Source organism: Rhinolophus ferrumequinum, chromosome 6 (assembly GCF_004115265.2).
Source record: "Rhinolophus ferrumequinum isolate MPI-CBG mRhiFer1 chromosome 6, mRhiFer1_v1.p, whole genome shotgun sequence".
In the NCBI taxonomy this organism is placed as follows: domain Eukaryota; kingdom Metazoa; phylum Chordata; class Mammalia; order Chiroptera; family Rhinolophidae; genus Rhinolophus; species Rhinolophus ferrumequinum.
In genome coordinates, this window is record NC_046289.1 from 26,281,335 (window position 1) to 26,303,015 (window position 21,681).

General features: G+C 37.8%; 1 protein-coding gene across 10 annotated transcripts in view; it reads right to left on the minus strand.

The window, feature by feature from the left end:
* Nucleotides 1-21,681, minus strand: part of SIPA1L1 (signal induced proliferation associated 1 like 1) — a 348,723-nt gene that overhangs the window by 251,286 nt on the left and 75,756 nt on the right. For 9 of the 10 annotated variants that reach the window (XM_033107759.1, XM_033107746.1, XM_033107747.1 and 6 more), the window contains one exon: nucleotides 17,371-17,437. The exons of the other annotated variant lie outside the window; for it this stretch is intronic. The gene's annotated coding sequence lies outside the window, so the exon portion shown is untranslated. The remainder of the gene's footprint in view (nucleotides 1-17,370; nucleotides 17,438-21,681) is intronic. 10 annotated transcript variants of the gene reach the window in all.

Consider the following 21,681-nt stretch of genomic DNA (forward strand, 5'->3'; position numbering starts at 1 on the left):
ATATTGATTAGCCTAAAAGATTATTTCATTATAGAAAAATATTTAAAACAACAGATAGTATACAGAATACCACTAAGGTCTCATGTATAATGCATTAATTACCTGTCTTCACACTAGCTATTGGGACACAAGATAATAAAATGGAATGATAAAAGGCTAAATATTTTCAGAGACAGAATGACACTGAAATTTCTTATAGGATAAAAATTAAATCTCAGGATTTTTTTTAACTCAAGAGCTATAAGCACAAAATTAATCTCCCCACCTACTACTGTAAACTGGCTCCCAGATGAATGGTGTCCAGAAGCTTCCGAACGATAGTCTAATAATGACCTCAATGTACAACACGCCACATTATGCTATTAATGCTTTACATTGGAGAATATGTAAAGCTCTATTGGGTAGGTCACATCTCCAAATAATGACCTTTTCCTCATATTTTGCTATCACTCTATCAGAAAAACAAATCATATTTATTATTAACACATATTTATTAACTTTTTATTTATGAAATGTTAACAAAGTAACATTTTTTCATAATTAACTACTAGAATTACAAAAATAAATTCCAATTACATTGCTGAGGGCAAAATAGATCTCATTATTGTTCCATGCTTGTGCAAACCTTCTTGCACTTCCATCTATACTCTGGACTTTGAGTCCAGTGAGTGAAATCATGGCCAGAAGGGAGATATCTTAATGTAGGGTAGTGACCCTTTCTAAAGAGAATAGAAGAAAATGCCACTACTACATGTTCTATATTTTTTTCAATTAGCCTACAAGATTTCATATTTTCAGTTACTTCAGTTCTATTTGGTTATTTTATCTAAAAAGAATTTTAAAGTGTTGTTAAAATTTTGAAGCAACATATCAAAAAAGCACTGTAAAAGCTTTAACATAAAACCTACAGAACTGGGAGAAAGGAGAAAGTTGAACAGCTTTTCCATCAATTGCAATAGCTACTCCATAGGAGCAATCACCCAAGATTCAACCACCATTCTTTCAACAAGCATTTTAGGACTTACTGTGTCCCCCACATTATACTCAGCCATGGACAAACAATGATGAACAAGACAAACTTGGTACCTGACTGTGGGAATCTTACAGACCGTATCTTTCTGTTTCACCACCTGTAGGCTCAATGAAAAACTGTGGTTCACAATCAGTCCTAACTAGTTTTGAACAAATTTTCTACTTTCATTGATACTAATAAATGCGAAAATTCTTATTAAGAAGGATGGAAGTATAAATTCTCTCCAAACAGCAGTATAATGGCTGTATTTTTATGAATAATCTAGATGGCTAAAGGTTCAACCAAAAACCTTTTGGGAACTTCTGGGCCATAATACAAGGCTAGCAGCCACCAGAGGTCTGGCTGCAGCTGGCTCTTTTTCTGGGACTAGGGAAGCCAGCCCAGAGAAAGCCATACAGGGGTCCCATCCAAATGCTTTGGCCGGCCTTGTGCCCCATGAGAAAGACTCCCTATGCAAGACTTTGGATCTGAAACAGATCCATAAATAACCTCCATCTGTGGCAGATTTAATGGCTGGGTATGTAAAATAAGTCACAGAAATACCACTATTCAAATAGATTTATGAGAATACCATGTTTCCAGTTCTCTCACAGCCATAAACTCACCAAGCTAACAAAATTCTGAAAATTTATACAGTCAGAATTATAGTCCATGAAAGTCCATAGGTTTCATGATCTTTCCTAGACAGTAAGCCTTACAGTTTTTTCCTACTGAATCTTAACTTTCTTTAGCCCTACCTTCTAAAGAATTTAGGAAAAATTTCAATTGCATTCAATGACATAGGTAAAGATAAAAATCAAATTCACTATGAAAAAGAAATCATATCAGCCACCTTTATCTGTCCCAAAAGCATCATTGGCTTCTCATTACTACCTGCGTAAAAAGGATCCAAATTCTTTAAGGAGGTGTTCCAAGCCCTAGACAAGTCAGTTTCAACCTAATTTTTCAATTCATTTCCCTCTATACCCCTTCACAGAAGCCATCACTCCAGGCAAACTGAACTATTCTCTCTTACCTGAACACATCCTTCACTTTACTTTTTTCCATGCCTTTTCTCATGTATTCCACCTGCATGAAGTGCCCACTGATCTCTCTCTCTAATTCTAAATTAAACCCATCCTACTATGCTTAATTTACGGGCCACCTCTTCAAGCCTTTGTTGGTGACCCCTCTGCTGAATATCCGCAGGGTGGGCGCTCTATGTGGAAAGAGCCTGCACTTCAGAAACAAACATCATTCAAGTCTTAACTCTGCCACGTACCACTTAGGCCTTGAGCAAGGTACCTGCCTTGCGAACCTCAATCAGAACAACACAGGGGCCTTAATAACACTCTGCAAAGTTTAGGGGGTTCTGAGCAACATTTGCTGCCATGGGTTCAAATCGCAACGCTAACAACTACAGATGGTCTGACCTTGGACTGACCTTGGAAAAGGAACTGAAATACTATGAGCCCCAGCTTTCTCACTGGTCAACTGGGAGGAGCTGCATCTATTTCACAGCAGAATAACAAATGTTAGGGATCAGTGCAGAACTCTGACTCCCATGCCTGGGCCCCTATGCCCCCAAATCACATCCTCAGGATTAGCGACCCTTCCTCTCTCTGAGCTCCCACCGCCTTGCCCTGTGCTCCCCTGTCACGTATGACCTGTCTCCTCCATCGGAGGCTCCCCCTCCAATGGCACGTTTACAGCCCAAGCTTAGACTGCCTGCAGACAGTCTGCAGGCCCTGTGATGAATAAATAAACTAGAAACAAGTATTTTTAGGTTTGGCGTGCTGCATAGCTATAAATCAAAGCACACACACAAAAATCAGAGCACTGAGGGATCCTAAGGCTGAGAAACAAAGAAACACACCTGTTGAAATGCTCCTTGATCTTTAAGATCCAGTTAAAATAATAACAGCCGTGATTCATCGAAGTATTAGAGGTGGGGCACAGCCACAGGCACGCAATTGCTACCTGCTCTATGATGGCTTCTGGAGTTTCCCTAAGGAAGGTTACTTACATTTGGAGCTACCACAACATTTCATCCATTCATCTCTAATACAACTTACCACAGCCTGCCCTGTACTTTGATTTCATCATCTTACCTCCCTGATCAGAAGCTCAAGGAGGGCAAGGCCTGTGTGTGATGGCCTTTTTTTCCAGTCCCTCCTCTCTGCCACAAAACAGGAATTAAATGAATTAAAAGGGAGTGTTAAAACTTGTAGAAATAAATTATCCAAATCACGAGGTAATTCAACATTGCATGGTTGTTGTGCCAAGTGACTCATCACCTCTAAGACCCTAGAGTCAAGGTTTGAATAGACCTAGACAGCTGTCTTACATCTAGGGAAGGAACTCAACAAAATCTCTCAAAATCAAAAGGAAAAGTTTTCCCTGAATAAGGTTTTCATTAGTGGTAAAAGAATCAGAAACAACAGAAAACAGTGAACAAAATCCAAAAATGTAAGGGGAAAAACTCTTTCTGTCCTGTCGAACTTTATAACATCCACAATACTTTAATATTCTCCTCTCTTCAAGCCAAATACTTTTCTTAGAAAAATAAATCAGTGCTTTACATTCCATATTCATGAGTAGTTATAAAAATAAACTAGCATATAGTATATGGAAGAGCTTTTTAAAGTTATTGATAAATCATATTAATGAATGTTGACTTATGAAGTATATTTTGAACTTCCTATTTTCCAATGTGGATAGCACCTCATTAAAACATCTGTTTTCTATCTCCAACATTTCAAGATCAGCAAACCTGTAACAAAATCTGAATGCTGCCCCACCCCCTTTTTATGTGAGAGGTGGTGGCAGTGACAAAGAGGGAAAGGTTGTGATTCTGGAATTAAATATTGACTTTCCCCTCTCATTGTCTTTAGCACATTCTTTGACAGTGTAAAAAGAACCAGAAGCTTGAATTTAATTCTGAGTTCACCAAAGCCTCAGGAGCCAACTGCTAAAACAGAAATACATTGGGCAAGCTAGTGATCCTTTATGTTACCCTCTTCTCTGTGAAGTCTGCTTGGAAGAAGCCACTCCACCTCTCCTTGGAACACCAGAGGTGAGCCTTTGGATATGCTCTAGCTAAGCTAAAATCAAGTTAGCTTCTCAAGTCAAAGAACAGTAAGCAGGGAAGCCAGAGGAGTTAAAACACACACACACACACACACACACACACACACACACACACACACACACACACACACACCCCCCCCCCCCCCCCCGCTCTCCTAGCATTTCTGGATCAATTCCAAGAACTTTCCTTCTCCCACTGCCAGCGCACCCATCAATTCCCATAGTAACCAGCCCACGGATTTCCAACTGATCCAAAAGGGAGGCATGCATGCTGCAGACAGAAGCACATGAGAGCATGACCCAAACCCCAGGCACTAATTCAAGAGTTGCTTAGTGCTTTAAACATTCCAATTCTACCTCCCTGCTTCCATTCCCAGGTTACCAGATGGTTCCCTCTTTCTCCCTTCAACCTAATGCTGAGACAATGAAGGAGACTTTTTTCTAGGACTCTGCACAAAACAATTTTGTTTTCTGATGCACTCGTGGTCCAAGTCTATATGGTATGAAAGCAATCGTGTTCCCCCACCACAGTGAGCAAAAATGTTTGCCAAATGAAGGAACTGCCTGAGATAGAAATAAAGATTTCAAAGGTATGGGGGTAGATTTGCGATCAGGATAGGGATGAAGAGGCTGGACTCCCCAAAGGAATGAGGAGCAGATGAAAGGGTGCTGCAGTGGGTGGAGTTGATCTCATCTCTGTGAAGAACGGGATTCGTCATGCTGACCGAGGAGGAGTGACAGACAACAGGAGGGAGAGGACCATCCCCCAACAGGAGGGAGAGGACTGCATCCGGGACACTGCAGTCAGGAACAATGGCTCAGGATGGGGACTATCCACAGGGAATGAGGGAATGATCAGAACTGGGGCACGATGTAGGGATGATTTAAGAAATTTGGGGGACAGCCGGTTACTAAGGATTGAAGGGGGGCGGCGTGGTGCTCTTAACAAGATTGCCAGTTCGATCCCCACATGGACCACTGTAAGCTGCGCCCTCCACAACTAGATTGAAACAACTACCTGAGTTGGAGCTGATGGGTCCTGGAAAAACACACTTAAAATAAAAAGTTTTTTTAAAAAAAGAATTGTACAAGAAGTTTCAAAGGAAAAAAAATTATTTAGCTGATTCTAACATGTTTATCTAAAGAATTACTACGAGTATGTTGAAGAGGTTTTTGTTTTGTTTTAACTAACAGGTAAAGTGGAGAATCAAATTAAAAGTGCTCAGTATGGGCTATGACCCACTTCTACAAGATTTCACACCTTCAACAGAATTTAATGGCTAAAAGGAAAGGAGATAATGAAGGAAGTGCTGTAAAAAGCAGTACCTGTCATTGCCCATGGAGTCTATGCCTCACTAATAAGATACACTTGTTTTCCTTCCAGTAGATGCTGAGTAATTCAACTGTATGGGAATGGTGTATGTATTCATACACGTTACATTTTAAAACGTACTCCCAAATTACGTTCCAGTGAGGAATCCCACGGCAGTTTGGATAAATTCTTTAAACATTTATCTATGGTATGCATGGCACTGTGCTAATTATGGAACATAAAGTAATAAAATAAAGACCTAAAACATGACTCAGCATCACCAAAAGTGTAGGGAAAATGGAAAGAAATATATGAAACAGTAAAGTTTATTGTGATAGGGAGGTAAGATTATGTGTAACTGCCCTTCATATTATCAGTAATGAATTTTTTTAATAATGTTTTTAAGCAGAAGAAATATTTGAGCTATACAAAACAAATTCCTAAAGGATGAATGCTTTCAAAAGGTCTAAATTGATACGTAAATTTATCATAATCCCTATAAGATTAACAGGATATTCTTTTGGAAATTCAGAATCTAAGTCTAAAGGGCATAAGGGAAAATAAATGAGCAAGAATAATGAGAGTAAGTATGAAAAAAGAAAGAGTAATAAAGGAGAGTAGCCTTAATACTTGCCAGATAATAAAATGAGTTATAAATATATAATAATTTAAAAAGTGTAAAACTGATTCATGAATAGACCATCAAATCAAAGAATAAAATAAAAATTCTAAAAATACTTTGGAGATATAGGGATGAAGAATAAATTGTGACATTTAAAATCAATGCAGTGCAGAAAAGATAAATTACTCAATAAATGGTATTGACATAACTATACGGCCACACGGAAAAGAATGGGATACCAATGCACACCAAAAAAAACCCAAATTAATCAAAAAATTTAAACATTAAAAATAAGAAACGTCAAAGTATTAAAAGAAAACAGAAGAATTTTTTCAAACTCTTGGAAAGCATAAGATTGTTCTAAGTAGGACATAAAAATCCAAAACCCACAAAGATTAATAAATTTGATTATACAAAAATAATAAATTTATACATGGCAAAAATGACCATAAATGACAAATATAAACGCAATGGAAAAAAATCAGCAACTCCTATCACAAAATGCTAACTTCTTTTTTCATTTAAAGAGCTTATCTCACTAGATAAATGGGCAAAGGATTACAAGAGTCAATTCACAGAAAGAAAAACTGCTTTTACACACACAACATGTTCAACCTCATTTACGACAAGAGAAACACACAGGAAAACAGCAATGAAATTGCGTTTTTGGCTATAAAATTGGCAAGGATCAAAAGGTTTAATCACATACCACTGTCAAGAGGGAGGAGAAAGGCATACATTGCTGATGGGAGTGTAAATTTGTACAACGTCTATGGAGTGCAGTTTAACAATATTTATCAAAGATATACAGATACATATTCTTTAACCTGGAATTCTTCTATGTAATCCTGCACAGTGGCAAGCTCAAGGACAGCCACAGTGGCTGTTAATAATATCAAAAGATCAGAAACAACTTAAAGCCCATCATTAAGAAATTGGAGAATAAAGTACAACCATAAGGTAGAATGAAACAGAATGAAAGCAAAGCACAGTATGCTACCATTTGTGTAAAAATAAATTTTAAAAATCATCCATACTAAATGCAGTAAGACATTTCTGGATTGGATCCCAGAAAAGTAAAGAAGACTAGCAGAAAAATGGGTGAAACCCTAATAAAAATCTATGCAGTTTAGTTTCAATGTATAACCTCTTGGATGTCACTCTATGGGCATGGATTAGCTATTTAAAACATAAAATGTAATTTTTAAAAATCTAATTACTTTGTGATTGAACTTACACCATCCATGGTATTCATATCCTCCTTTACATTGCTAAGGAGAAACGTCAAGGGTACGTGCATTGCTTCAACACTTCCAAGACTTCCATTATTGCACCTAAATACATATCTGCCTCAACTACTAGACTTGAGGTCCTTAAGGACAGGGGCCATATCGACTCTGTACTCAGAGAATCTGGAGAATATTTGCCACGTGGTAAGCCTTTGACAAATGAGAGCTGAAATTATGTTCTGGCCCAGTGATCCAATTTTTGATCATAAAGAAATTTTGTACTGCAAATATCTAAACAATTTTCCTCAGGGTACCCTTCAATCCTTCGTTCACAATGACATGGAAGAGAAAAGCAAGGGGCCAAAAAGGGTGAAGTCATTCTCACTGAGGATTTGGGTAGGAAAACAAAGAGAGGCATTTTAGATAAACTACCCTCCCACTGAACTTTCTAAACATTTTGTTCTGTGCTAGGAGCTGCAGGGAATATAAAGATAAACAAGATCCAGTCCTTACAGCAGAAGTTAGGCATAATTAACTTAAAGTCAACACTTGAAAAGGTGAAACTGTAAAACTACCTTGGGTTTGCAAAAGTATTTTCTACAAAGGCCATTAAAATGCTTTTCAAAAAAAATGATTTATTTGGCAATATAAGAAAGTGATAAAACTCCAACTTAAACAAAGTTTGGTTTCCTATGATGTCGTCTCAGGAAAAAAAAATTACTTGTGGCAGCATGTTAAAGAATGTCCAAAGAAAAAATTCTAGCCTCAAACCCCATCAATAACCTAATTTTTAAAATATTCAAAATACAAAAGATAAATAACTTAAGAAATATTAGGTTGGTGCAAAAGTAACTGCAGTTTAAAAGGTTAAAAACAATTGCAAAAACAGTAATTACTTTTGCACTAACCTAATACTTTGAGATCCCTGAATGAATAAAGAAATACCACTCAGTTTCTCCCAAAAGCGTCACAGTGCTGTTCCATCTCCACAAACTCAGAGCTCTATGCCTTAGCATCCATACCATAAAGCAATATAACCTTGGGCAAATCTTTTGATCTCTGTGAATACCTGTTTTTCATCTATAAAATAAACAAATGACAGCTAAGGCTCCTTCCAGGTCACACCCCAAATATAACCGAAGATCTTGCAGTCCTTTCATACAAACACACCAGTATGTCATTTCTCTGTGTGTATTGGGGAAGAAGCTACCTGTAACACTTCCTCCCTTGTCCCAGAGTGGCCTACCACAAAAACCAAAATAATATTTGATTATAAACGGATGCCATATAAGCAGTTCTCTATTCAACTCTATGTTGAAATTATATTAAAATGTATATGCTGTACAGTGAAGCATTCATTCAATTGTGCGTTCATTCATGTTTAGAATTATATATATTTGAAACCTACATAATTGTACTAACCAATGTCACCCCAATAAATTTAATTTTTAAAAATAGAAAAGAATTATAAAAGCTTCTAACTTGGCTTTCATATGATCTTTTATGAACCAGTTAGTCTACATATAATTTCTTCTGCAAGTTATCTTTAAAAGTGTATACCGCTACTTGGTATTTTTAGTTTGTTTACCATTTTTCATAGCATGGAAAAAAGATAAGAACACTAGGGAAAGGTTGCAGGCATTCTCGTCCACATGTAAAGATACATGAATTATCAGTAGACAGTTTTGTTCTGATTTGTTTAACATAATCCTTAGCTCTGACCTACTGGCTTGAAAGGTGACTGTGTAAAAAGCAGAACAAAGGTCTGCGAGTAGGAGGTAACACGCTAGAAGCAGGGTTTAATTATCGGTCAGCTGAAATTTTCTCTTTCAAAACACAGAAATAACGTTGCACTACTAACAAATATGGTTTTCTTCTGAAGAAGTTCTTTTTTCCCTAAATAAACAGCATTTTATGGCATAGGTCCCTTTTAAATAATAATGGGGATAGAGAAGAGTTTTGCAAGACACATACAAGTAAGTTCAAATTTCCACAGTGAAAGATATACTTGAGAAAATGAGGATATGAAATAATATCCACCTGTAGGATTAGCCAAAGAGGCCTTCCTGAGGAAATGAACTTGAACGTGTTTCAAAGAAGGATAAGGTAACTGACAGGTGGTGAGAAGAAAGGGAAATTCTAGGCAAGGAAAAAGTTGTGCATAAAAGCTGCATCTGTGGTTTCTCAAGAAGCAGAGTCACAAAGTGATCTGATGTGTGGCAAAGATTATTTTAGTCGTTAGGACAAACTGAAGGAGGATTAACTGTATGTTACTTCGCACTCCTAACTTCAGTTTTCTCATCTGTTGTAGAAGGTTGGTCTCAATGACCTCTCCGGTCCTGTGCAGCTGAGCACTGGCTTCCTATGAGGGCCGGCACCGGCAGCTAACGCTCCAGCAACCCTGGGAGGCAGGTGGCTTATTAGCCCCATTATATGGATGAAAAGAGGGAGGCTCAGAATCCCAAGGAGGCCTCCGGTTAGAGGGCTTTAGGAATCAAAAAGAATATGTATGATAACTATTGCAGAGAAAGAAGTAGCATAGAAGACTGACAACTTCCAAAATCAGAACTCCTGAATATAATCAATCGGAAACAATTTTTACATTTTTTTCCTTGAGAGCAAAATATGGAGCTGTGTCTGTCTTCCCTGCCATGCCAGAAAACCATCCAGGTAACGAAAAGGGTATATACATACCATCTCTACTGTGTAGAATGTCTTTTAAGAAGTCCTTTAAGGGAAAGCAAAGGAGGCCTTGTGCCTTTTCCTGCTCCCGCAGGGGCTCTCATTTAATTCTGTATTCCCTCTGCCTGTGGTGTTCATAATGAGGTGGATGTTATGCTGAATATACAACACATTCCTCAGCCATTAGAACAGAGATTAGCAGTTAACTGAAGAGGCTTTCCAAACCTCAGAAGCACTTAAGACAACCCTTGCGCCCAGCTTTACCGCCAGTGCATAGATTCTCCAACGAGGTATTATTTTTATACAAAAGCTCAGTGGCCATTATCACAATTTATTTGTAACTACTTAATTGCAAAATTCTCTATGCATAAATAAATTCACATCTGGTAGCAAAATATAGTCCAAAAAATAAAACCAGTCTTCAAGAAAAACTTCAAAACTAAACATTAGAACTTCAAGAGGTCTACTTATTTATAAACAAGCCAGTTCTTCAAATTTAGCTCCTACCCTGGCCCATTTCTTTAGATAAACATGTGGAATTAAAGACCCCGTCCTCTCTGATGGGAGTTCCTCTGGTAAAACAATTTGGGAGTATCTGTTACAATATCCCATGACCTGAGAACTGCCTACTGGAGAAACACATGGCCACGGGTGCAGAGCAAGGTACAAGGCCATTCTTTGCAGCCTTATTTGTGTTCAGGACCCATCAGAAACAATCTAGAAGTTCAGCAAGAGGAAAATGGTAGGAAAACTATACTAGGTTCCCATGACTAGTCTACGTAACATTAAGCAGCAGTTTAAAAAGATGAACTAGATTTATATGAAGTAACACGGACAAATCTCCAAAGCATGTCATTGAATGAAAAAAAAAGTTACTGATATTCAATACAATACCAACTATGTGAAGTGTTGAAAGACGAAAATACAATACTTGTATATCGTAAGTAGCAAATCAAAGTGTTTGCCTCTGGAGAGCAAGAGGGGGTATCAGGAAGGGGGCGGTGGGAAGTAAACCTGAGAAGACTCATTTATTACTCCTGTTACAAATTTGATTTTCAAAAACATCTCACAAGGACTTTATAGGGTTATTAAGTGCTTAGAATTAAAGAATAAGGTAAAATAGATAATATTTCTGCAACCACTGCTAAATTAAACTCTAATCAAATGCAAGAACACAAACTACCAGGAGCAACATCACATATGAAGCTAGGGTTTTATCTGATGAACAGAAGACTTTTGACAAATGGCCACATGACGCTTCAGCTGGTAGAATTAACTATTACTGGTGTGAGCCTGCACACATTCTTTTTCTCAGGCTGGAAACTTGACAGTAACTGAAAGAGGACCTAATACACAAATGTTAAAATTACGTTAACATCACTAAATTAAAACAGTCATGCTCCCTTTCAACCCCTAAGAATCCTTCCCCATCAGTAGCCTACATTTATGTGAGAACGAAAACCTAACTTTTTAATAAAGGTCAGCTTATGGCAACAATAATAGGGAAGGTCCCTTCACATAGCGGACTCTCCAGAAAATCAGGGCACCACTTACTGACTCTATTTCCAACCCTGTCAAGGAACCATCAGTCAGGCTGTCTTTTACAAAACCATTTATCTACATTCCTCAGGGGGAAAAAATGGATTCTCAATTCAGGGAATTGCATCAGGGAGTAAAAAAGGAAGGAAGGGAGGGAAGGAAAAAGGGAATTTGTTGTTGTAAAAGGTATCATTGATGTGAGAGTTGCTTTAGATACAATCAAATGCACCTTTCTTGTTTTTAGTTACTATAATGCCGTAAGATTTAAGAGAAAATAAAAACCAGTTGTAGAAGAGTAAATATCCTCAATATGTCATTAAGTAAAAAAAGTAACTTATAAATAGCAGTATGATCCCAATTTTGCTTTTAAAATATATCCATGTTACATAGAAGAATAAAAATGAAAGAAAACTATTAAAATGCTAGCAGTCCTAAAGAGCAAATGACCCAGTTTCACCTACAATAAGTTACAAAAAAAAGCGAGGGAAGAGAAAATGTTACAGATTAAGAAAGACTTAAAAGAGATGAATGCAAACTAACTGTAAAAGGACAATTTTGAGACAATGGAGGAAACTGAATATGAACTACAGGACTAGCTAGTGAATAATATTAAAGATAATCATTAATTTCGTTAAGTATTTTTAACAGATAATGACTTAAAAAATTAGTTATAATATAATTAACCTTAAGTATTTATAGGTTAAATGATATAATGGTATAATACCTGGGCTGTGCTCTAATACTCCAATCAATTAATCAATCAATAAAAGCAGGAAGAAGATAGATGGAACAAGAATGGCAAAATGTCTAATTGATGAAGCTTGGTGATGGGTCCATGGTGCCTCATTGTACTAGTCTCTCTACTTCTGTGTATGCTTGGAAAATCTCACAAATTAAAAGCAAAAATGGTAGCAGGGACAGTTATCTCTGGGTAGAGGAGACAGTGATTTGGTGGGAGTTGGGTGACTTTTAACTTTGATCTGTGCGCCTTTTAGAAACATCCAGATTTTATGCAATAAATACTAATTACTACGGTTACTTGGACAAACACATGCTCTTCTTTCAGTGGGTGGTTGGGGGGGGGATGTTTCAATGCCCAGTTCCATGATGCCACCTCCATGGACTGAATTCACCCGTTATAGATGCCTCAGTGTATTCTACTTGCATTTCCACTAATGGACTTATTACATTTGGTCATTTATTGTAACAGTTTTTAATTATGTCTTGTCTCCTAGAAAAACAACTTGATTACAAGGGGCATTTCTGTTTTGTATTCCATCCTGGACAACATTAAGCAAAGAAAGCTCTCTCTATAGAATAGGTATTAAAAAGTTATTTACTGATTAGCTGAATTAACTTTTCTACTAATAACTCCAGGGAGGAAACAAGTGGCAACAGAAGTAAATAGAAATAAAACACCTGGCAACACTTCTTGTAACTACAAAAGCTTTAAGGCTAGAACATGCCCACAGGCCCCCGTACAAACACCAATACTCATCACATGTCACCTAGTCAATTTCTCAAACCATTTATTTTCCGGTTGCCTGGGGGGAAGAAACACATCAGTCAGTAGCAGACAGGGGTCATTTACTGAATTAAGTTACCGACTTTAAAAGAAGAAGATTCCCTGAAATGAAAATCAAAGTCCATTATTTCTTCAGCAACCGTTCACCATTTAACCTACTGAAGACGCACCCAGAGTACCCACCAGTTTATTTTTATTAAGAAAACCATTATGGGAAGAACACAGAGAGAGACATGTGCTGAGACAAACAATGGTTCGGAAACATCCCCTGCTCTGAAGAGGCTGATGTCGTGTGGAAGGGCTGCACGCCTACACCTCTCGTGTTTTCCTTGCCATCGACCCACTGGAGGCCTTGGCATGTTTTGTGCAGATGTGAGCAGTAGCTTTCTTCAAAAGCCTATTCATCTTTACATGCTCTTGCTTCAAAATCATTTCCAAAAAGGACACAATGAAGTCCTCTTCCCAGGAGCACCAAGACCCCCCAATACATGGCATAGTGGACTTCCCGACACATGAGACTTCACCCACCATATGGCCTTAATTTTGCATGCATGGTTTTGATGAAAGCCACTCAAATACCAGCGAAGATATTTACAACTTCCTTTACATACATAATATGCTTCGGTGACATTAACAAACATTAAAATGAAGTCCAGGTTTTAAAATAAAACCCCCACTACTAAGTTTCCAAAGCCCTTTAAGAAACATCAGTGTATCATGAAGAACTGGCAGATGCAGGCTACCCCCAAGTTTCATCTCTAGTTCCACCCTGTGATCTGCTCCCAAACTCCAGGTCCTCAAAAATGCTTATTAAGGCAGGTAGGAGCAGGAGGGGATGAGGCAGAGCTCTGCACAATTCTCTGACCTTCACCCTGACTTTCAGCTTAAGCCACACTTCCAAGACGACTTAATTCAATTCCTATTACCAAGTGTTCTACTTGTCACTAGAATGACTTTAAAAGAGGCAACTCTCTGTTTAATGTGGATAGCTGCTCTGTTATGTTCTGAAGAACATAAAGGTAAGAATTCAGTGAGAATAAGTTGTTCTCATGAAAGAAAAAAAAGGCATGATAACATTAGTAACTGTGAACGGATTGTATCACAGTTGCACAGGCTGGTAAAAATGTTTGCTAGAGCAAAGGACTTCATATAGTTTTCTTTACTAAGAACAAAGCAGAAGGCTTTGAATAATAAACAAGCATAATGAAATAATTCTGAGGTGACCTCAAGGCATGCCAAACTCAATTCAAACTAGTCATGGCCAAAGATAAAAGGAAAATTCTGCAGTCATTCCTTTGCTACTGTAAATTTTTAATACTTTCCTATTATATTAAGAGTTAGCATTTAGTTCATAAAATTTCATCTGGTATTTATCTTAAAAAGTGGTCTCCATTTTGTACCCTCAGTGCCACCATGAAAACTCAGTTTAGGTTGACCCAAAGAATCTAACAAGTCTCCTCAAGGTAAACATTTGAGTTATTTTCTTCTTAGAGTTAATATATTCAAAGTCTTGTTATGATTTAATCTACTGTCTTTGTCACTGGACCATATTTAGAGAGGAAACTACTGATACGAACAGCTGTTCTCTTATGTTTTAAGGAATAATGAGGAGACAAGAGGGTGTTATCACCTCAGTGGACGTGAAACGGTCAGATCACGTTCTAAAGGCTCGACAGGCAGTGAGGACATGCTTTCTAAGCTTCCATTTTAACTAACCACTGGATCTGCCATAGTCATTCTATTGCCTGGATGGTGAATGGAAGGCGTTGATTATTAAGTGTCTTGCTACCACCACATATCACACAAGAAAACTCTAGAAGAATGCACCAACATGTTTTTTTTTTCCTTTTTTCACTTACTAAATGGTTAGAACTTCCCTTAAAACAACAAAAAGTATGTCTTTACTTTTGTGTATTATACCAGCAAACCATCAGTCTAAGTAAATGTGATTGGTGCTATTCTTTTTTATTATATTTTTAATAAAAGAATGAAGTGGAGAGCTTTTTAAAATTTCCTAATGACTCTCCCATTAAAATCAGAAGCCTGGGATGCAATCACCAAACTGAAATAAAAGAAAATTTTAAACACTATCTCATCTACCAATGAGTCCGTAACTATCTATGTAAAAAAGGGAAAATCCAAAGCAAAAGTATAATACTTGAGAAAATCATTCAAACATTTTACTTAATGCATAAAGCACATAAGTGAAAGATCATTATCGATTAACATCACTGTTTCTCGCTAGGTGTTTACAAAGAATATAGCAATTTTAAAATTTTTTGAAGGGCAGGAAAAAAGTGTGCTTTCTTAATGTTATATTCTAGAACAATGCTACTCAGAAAATAAATAAATAAAAAGGAAAAAAATGATAAATGTAATAAGATACACAGAACTACATAAAAATGTAAGGTTTTGTGGGTTGTTTTTTAGGGTTTTGGTTTTGTTTTGTTTTTGTCTTCTCGTTTTCTTTCAGAGGAAGAAATTCTTTTAGGTATCCCTTAAGCAGAGAGAGAGCTTAAGAAAGAAGTATATATTTAGAAGGCCAAGAAAAGTCACGCTACCAGCAGGTCCATAAAACTGTTTAATCGCAGCCTCCCTTCGCAGTTATCTGAAGAGATCCAAGCAAATATGAAAGCCTAAGAGAAGGATCTCCCACCCGACCTAATAAATATACAGTGCTAGCACCATCCAGATATTACCACCATTAAAAGAAGTGATTTAAGTGCCTGGGGTTCAGGTTATTAAACTAAACAACTTAATTCAAAAAGACAAGGTGTAGCTAAGCTACTATGACATAAAAACTAAACAAGCTTGGCCTCGTAATAATCCTAAAACTTAAAGTCTCTGCTAAAAACTGTTCATATTCAAGTTTTATCAACCGGGACTTGGCATTGACTTTCAAGTGTTTAAAATACCATAAAGCATACAGAGGCTGCACTGAAGGGACACATTTCTACAATATGCAGGTTCTCAAGAGAAAACCAGGTGGGTCTTGAAAACACCTTACAAGACTGAGGTAAAAACCAGAGGGTGCTCAATAATACGCATTGGTTTTTCTTCTTTTGAGAAGTACCTGAGCGACAGCTACCTTCAGGGAGCACAGCACGCCTGCAGGCTGCTTGCTCACCACTAAGGAATTCTTGATGGCTTGAAAGATGCTACATTTCAGTTGTTTTGCTGATAAAAATAAAAGTAGGCTCTTCAAATAGCTAAAAATTACAGAGATCTAAAAATGTTTCTCGGATTCCACCTCTCTTAAAAGAAAAACAATTCTGGGAACGCCCAAATAAATGCTACCAGGAAAGTGTCCTAGAGTAATGTAAAACATTTTCAGAGCTAATCATTCCCCAATTTCTCTTACTGAAATTCAAGGAAGGTCAGAAATAGTGAGCTACTTTGAAAGCAGTGTTCCAGTTACCCAGAGGGCTTCAGAAAAGAAGCCCTAAGCTCTGCACAAAGGTTTAAGGGGGTGAGATGCTCAGATAACCTTGACTCTCCTTGATAGGATGCAGTTACTCCAGAAGAGCTGACTCCTTAGGCAATAGGCTTCTGCTCCTGACAAAGCAGAAGATAAGAAAAATCCCAAAGTTTTTGTTTCAGCATCTGGCTGAGATGAAGGTTAAGTACAAAGTACAAAACTGAAGAAACCCCAATCACTTGTTTTATCTGAACTTAAGAGTTTGCAGCATTTTCAGCCTGTAGGAAGTCTCTTCTAATCAGATTAAGGCTGCTATTTTTCTCAATGAGAATACCCTTTTACAACTGATTAACATGTTTGAGAAATGTCCACTAAACATTAGGATAGGCCTAGGGTAGAACTTGGTCTCTAACTAGCAGTAACCAAGTGCCAGTCACTCCAAGATCAATGGTAAATGGCAATCAAAAGTAGATCATCCCACCACCTCTCTATTTTTCATGATAAACTTGGCATTCCAAATTATACACTAATGCAACAGGGTTAACAAGATTTTTATTTATAACATGGGTTGAGGTATAAACTCCCATCAAATTTTAAGAAACACTCAGAAGATTTTTTAAAACGCATTTACTATATGGAGTAAAAACATAAGCTTGTAACAAAAACCTTCATATTATTCCATTAAGTAGCTAGAAAAATGTCTTAACTGTTTTATCTATGAAGATAATGACTAAAACCACAGGAGTTTCCCCTCTTCTCTGTTTCCATTTCTACCTCTCAGTAATAAAACAATGAAGGAGGAAAAACCAATGGGGAAAAAATATAGGATCTACATTTGCTCAATCAAAATTCTCCTATTAAGTAGCAGGTTTTCTAAGAATAAACACTTGAGTGACATTCCCTTCTCCCAACATGACTTTGTGACTAATCCATCAACTCACCTTTTTCCACTTCAAATTTAGGAGTAAATCTTGCTTTTGAGTCCAACTTGAGGTATTCTCTCAAAACCTAGGTTAAAATAATTATGAACTTTAGTATAACAAGGTTATTGTCAGACTTTGAAAAACATGCAAGTGTACTTCATAGGAATAAAGGGGGCGAAATCACTGCTACAAATCAAATCATAATTGTGAAATGTTATACTTTACCTCTAAACCCTTCTTTCATTTTTAAACTCTTTAGTTTGAATTTAACACACACTTAAATTTAAGCCGACTAATAGTCACTCCCACTCCTACTTCAACAAATTCTTAAACCTGGCTATTCAGTCTCTAGGCAGAGTGCTGATCCAAAAGCCTCACCCCATATAATGTAATCAGGAAGTCTGGGGGAGAAACCCAAGAACCTGTTTGAGGAAGAACCCCAACTCCTCACCCCAACAAGGTGATTCCCAATTCGTGGTAAGGACAAGGTGAAGTTCCTATTCCCAGCCTGTCACCTTGTAAATTAGGACTCCCATTGTTTATCCAGCCAAATATAAAGGTACTTCAAAACTTACTTTAACTGCATTTCACTGGGGGTCTATCATGGTCCCACACTGTAATCTTATATAATACAGCTGAACAGAGCTCCAGAAGACCCTACAACAGGTCTTTTCTACGCTACCATAATCAAATGGTATAAACATCAGAAGAAAACTGGGGAGAAGAAACCTATAAAGGATATTCTGAGAGTCAGATATTCCAGATAATACAACTTGGGGTTTTTACATAATTAGCCTACAGGTTGCACCCACAGAACAGGTCAAGAAACTGTTAACACTCAAAAAATATATACTTTTTTTGTTAATCATAATTAATGAGCTATAACTAGCTAATTACATACATAAGACATACCTGAGAGTTGATTTGCACTAGTAATCCCCTTAGGTACATGAACAAACATGCAAATTTTAGACTCAAAGGAAAGCATATGATTTCTGAATACACTTAGAAAGATTCCACCAGAATTACTCCATTCCAACTGGACAACATTTCCATGATGTGGCATATGGGCTTATGTTCTAATTATAGGCTGATTAATTCCTCTGAATCCTCTGTGCTATAAAGGAACTACCCCTACCAACTCAAACTCAAGCACAACACCCCAGGCAGCGAGCACCTGGGTTGGTGGTGGGCGGTGGGTAGACTGGTATTCATATCTCAAAGTAATAGGGGGGGTTGCAGTCCAGATGGAATCTGTGGCAGAGGCAGGGCTCTAATTGGAGGTCCTTACCCAGCCTTGGGGGTCTTTGCAGTAGCCAAGTCATTAGGAAGTTGTATTGACTGACATGCTTTTCCAAAGCAGGGCTCACATACACTCCAGATTCAAGATACCTGTTATATCATCACACCTCCACTACACAAAGAAGGCAACTAGGGAAGGCAGCCTCACACAAAAGCCAGAAAAATAATGACCTGGTCAGAGACGACTTCTTAATATCTATCATTGGCTAAGAGAAAAAAACAAAGGAGTTTCTTCTTTGCAAAGTAAAGCAATGTTAGAGGCCTTCGGGCCTTCCTTTCTTCCTACGGAAAAAGAAAGGCCCACAAATGACTAAGAAGGTTCGGAAATATTAGTGCACAGTATGAAATTTAACCCCTACCTCCATTTTTCTAGATCTAAATTGGCCTTTAAAGACAAACTCACCATAAAAATTTCAAAACATAAACAGTTCATTTTTTTCCTCTCTCAGCAGTAATATATATTCTGTTCCAAAAAGAAAGGTTGCTCAATTTCCTGTCGAAAGCAATCTGGAGAAGGCCACCTACACTGTATAAGCAGCAAGAAAAAAGTAACAAAATGCGAAAGAAACGCCTGTATGTGTGGGTGTATCCTAAGTACAATGCAACTACCACTTTGGGTTTTTAAAAGCTTTTTTTCCTTGATCCTTCTGAGAAATATGAAAATGAGTGTAACTGCTAAAGAAAAGTGTGTCCTCCAACCCATCTAAGGCAAACGGCCCTGTGGTGAACTTTAGGTCCACCAAAGAAAGAAAGACATGGAGTGGGGGTCAGGAGGGCAATTCAAGGCCTTTCATCCATGATTCTCTGTACTGAGGGGAAAAGACAGATTTTACCAAACACACAACTTACGTGTAAGGTTCTCAGAGAGAGAAGGCTGCTCTGACGACTAACCTTCTCCCCATAGCTACCCCCCTACCTCCATCCCGAATAATACAAATTTTTAGAGTAGGACCAGCTTGGTCCTAATAACACTTAATCCTAAAGCCTCGGGGGCTAACCATTCACAAACACAGGCCTGAGCTGACTACATTATGGACTCGTACACATCACATTTGCCACTCTGTCTATCAGATTCCCCTTACCCTGCTTATACTTTCTGGAAACTCTAAATTCTAAGATAGCAATCAACCAGCCCAACACTTTTTCCTAAAATCCTACTGAAGCATGCTCAATACTGAGGTAGATGCAGTATGGTGAAAACAGAAAGAAAGCCTAAACAACTCACCAGCGAACCGAGGAGGAAAGAATAGAATAACAACGTAAGTTACAATTAAATACAGTATTATCACTGAATTGTAACACAGTGAAGTACCCTGTTTTTATAAACCACCCTTTCCTATTGAAAGAAGCAGTTTGTCACAAGGCAAAACATAGGCAATGGGAAATAAAGAATGGACAAGGAAATAATGTATTAATGAGGTGATGGTCAATATTTAAGACCAGCATACCAAAAGCCAAATCAAGATATAACAGGGCAGTTGCAAGACAAGACAGCACAGAGAAGCAAACCCCTTAAACCTTACAAATGATTTGTTTGATAAGCAAATGACCCTGAGCTACTAAATCAACTAACAGAAGGAAGGTTTGGTTTGGTTTTGCTGAATAATCTCAGACCAACCCACACAAACAAGTTGCCGGACTAGCACAGATAACTTGACTTCCCTGAGCCACTTGAGAGTAAGCAGCCAACCTGATAGCCGATCACCCATACAGAGTTTAGTGAGTAATCTCTATACGTAAGGACACTCTCCTATGAAACTACAGTAATTATGACCATCAAAATCCAGAAATCACCACTGACACAGACCAGATTTGATTTTCTCCAATTATCCCAATAATGTCCATTTTAGTAAAAGGACCCAAACCAGACTCTCACATTGCACTTAGTTTTCATATCTCATTAGTCTACTTCAATCTAGAATTCTTTAGCTTTTCCTGAACTTTCATGACCAGGTTGAAGATTCCAGGCCAGTTTTGTAGAATGCTCCTTAATTAGGGTTCGTTTGATACTTATGATTAGACTCAGTATGGATTTTCAGTAGGAGCACCACAGAAGAGCTCCTCTCGTTGTATTTTCTCAGATGGTAGACTATTTCAAGCATTTTCCCTGACTGGTAATATGAACTGGTATCTGCCAGATTGCCCCACTGTAGTTCCTCTTTTTCCCTTTATAATTAATAAGCATTTTGTGAGATGATACTTTTAGACTACAAAAATATCCTATTTCTCAACAACCTTTCTCCTGATACTTTTAGTGTCCATTGATAATTCTTGGCCAAATTAATTACACTACGATAGCTGCCCCAAAAAAAGGGTTTTCTAGTCTGATAATCTTAGTGGGAAGAAATGGTATTTAGAAACCAAGATCTGAGTATGCTTCTTACACTGGGTTGCCACTATTCCCAAGTCATCTGAATAAATAGAAGCACACACATACATGCACACACACTTACTTCTCATTCTTTCTGTATGTACGTACACTGAAAACCATGAATTCATGCAGATACCCTGAATTCCAACCCAACACCACAAGGGTGCGTTCTTGTTTTCACTTTTCCCTTCCCTATAAGGTAGTAAACCTGGCTCCCACTAACCTCAGTTTATTTCCTTATTGGATTCATCCCCCCTGCATGTCACATAATGCTATCTATCCCTGCCTCTGACACAGTATCCAAAAAAGCCTACTCTACCTAAAGGACCCGCAAGGGGGAAGCCTAGAAAGACAAAAACATTTTAGATAAACACAACTCTCCTCCAGGAAAATCCCACCCCCATCAGCAAAGGCTGAGCAGAGCCAGAGCGAGGAGTTCGCTCCCCCGGCTGTGACGAAGCACTCTTATTAGAGATGAAACTAACAAGATACCATTTTTTAGAACCCAAATGGACAAAGCTAAAAACAGACTGTTTACAGATACACTCGTTTTAAGAAGCAAGGGGATGTTGAACGTCAAGTTTGAGATGGTGCTCACCTCCAGAGGAAAGCAGGAAGATGGGATCAGGAACACACAGTAGCTTCAAAGCCCTGAT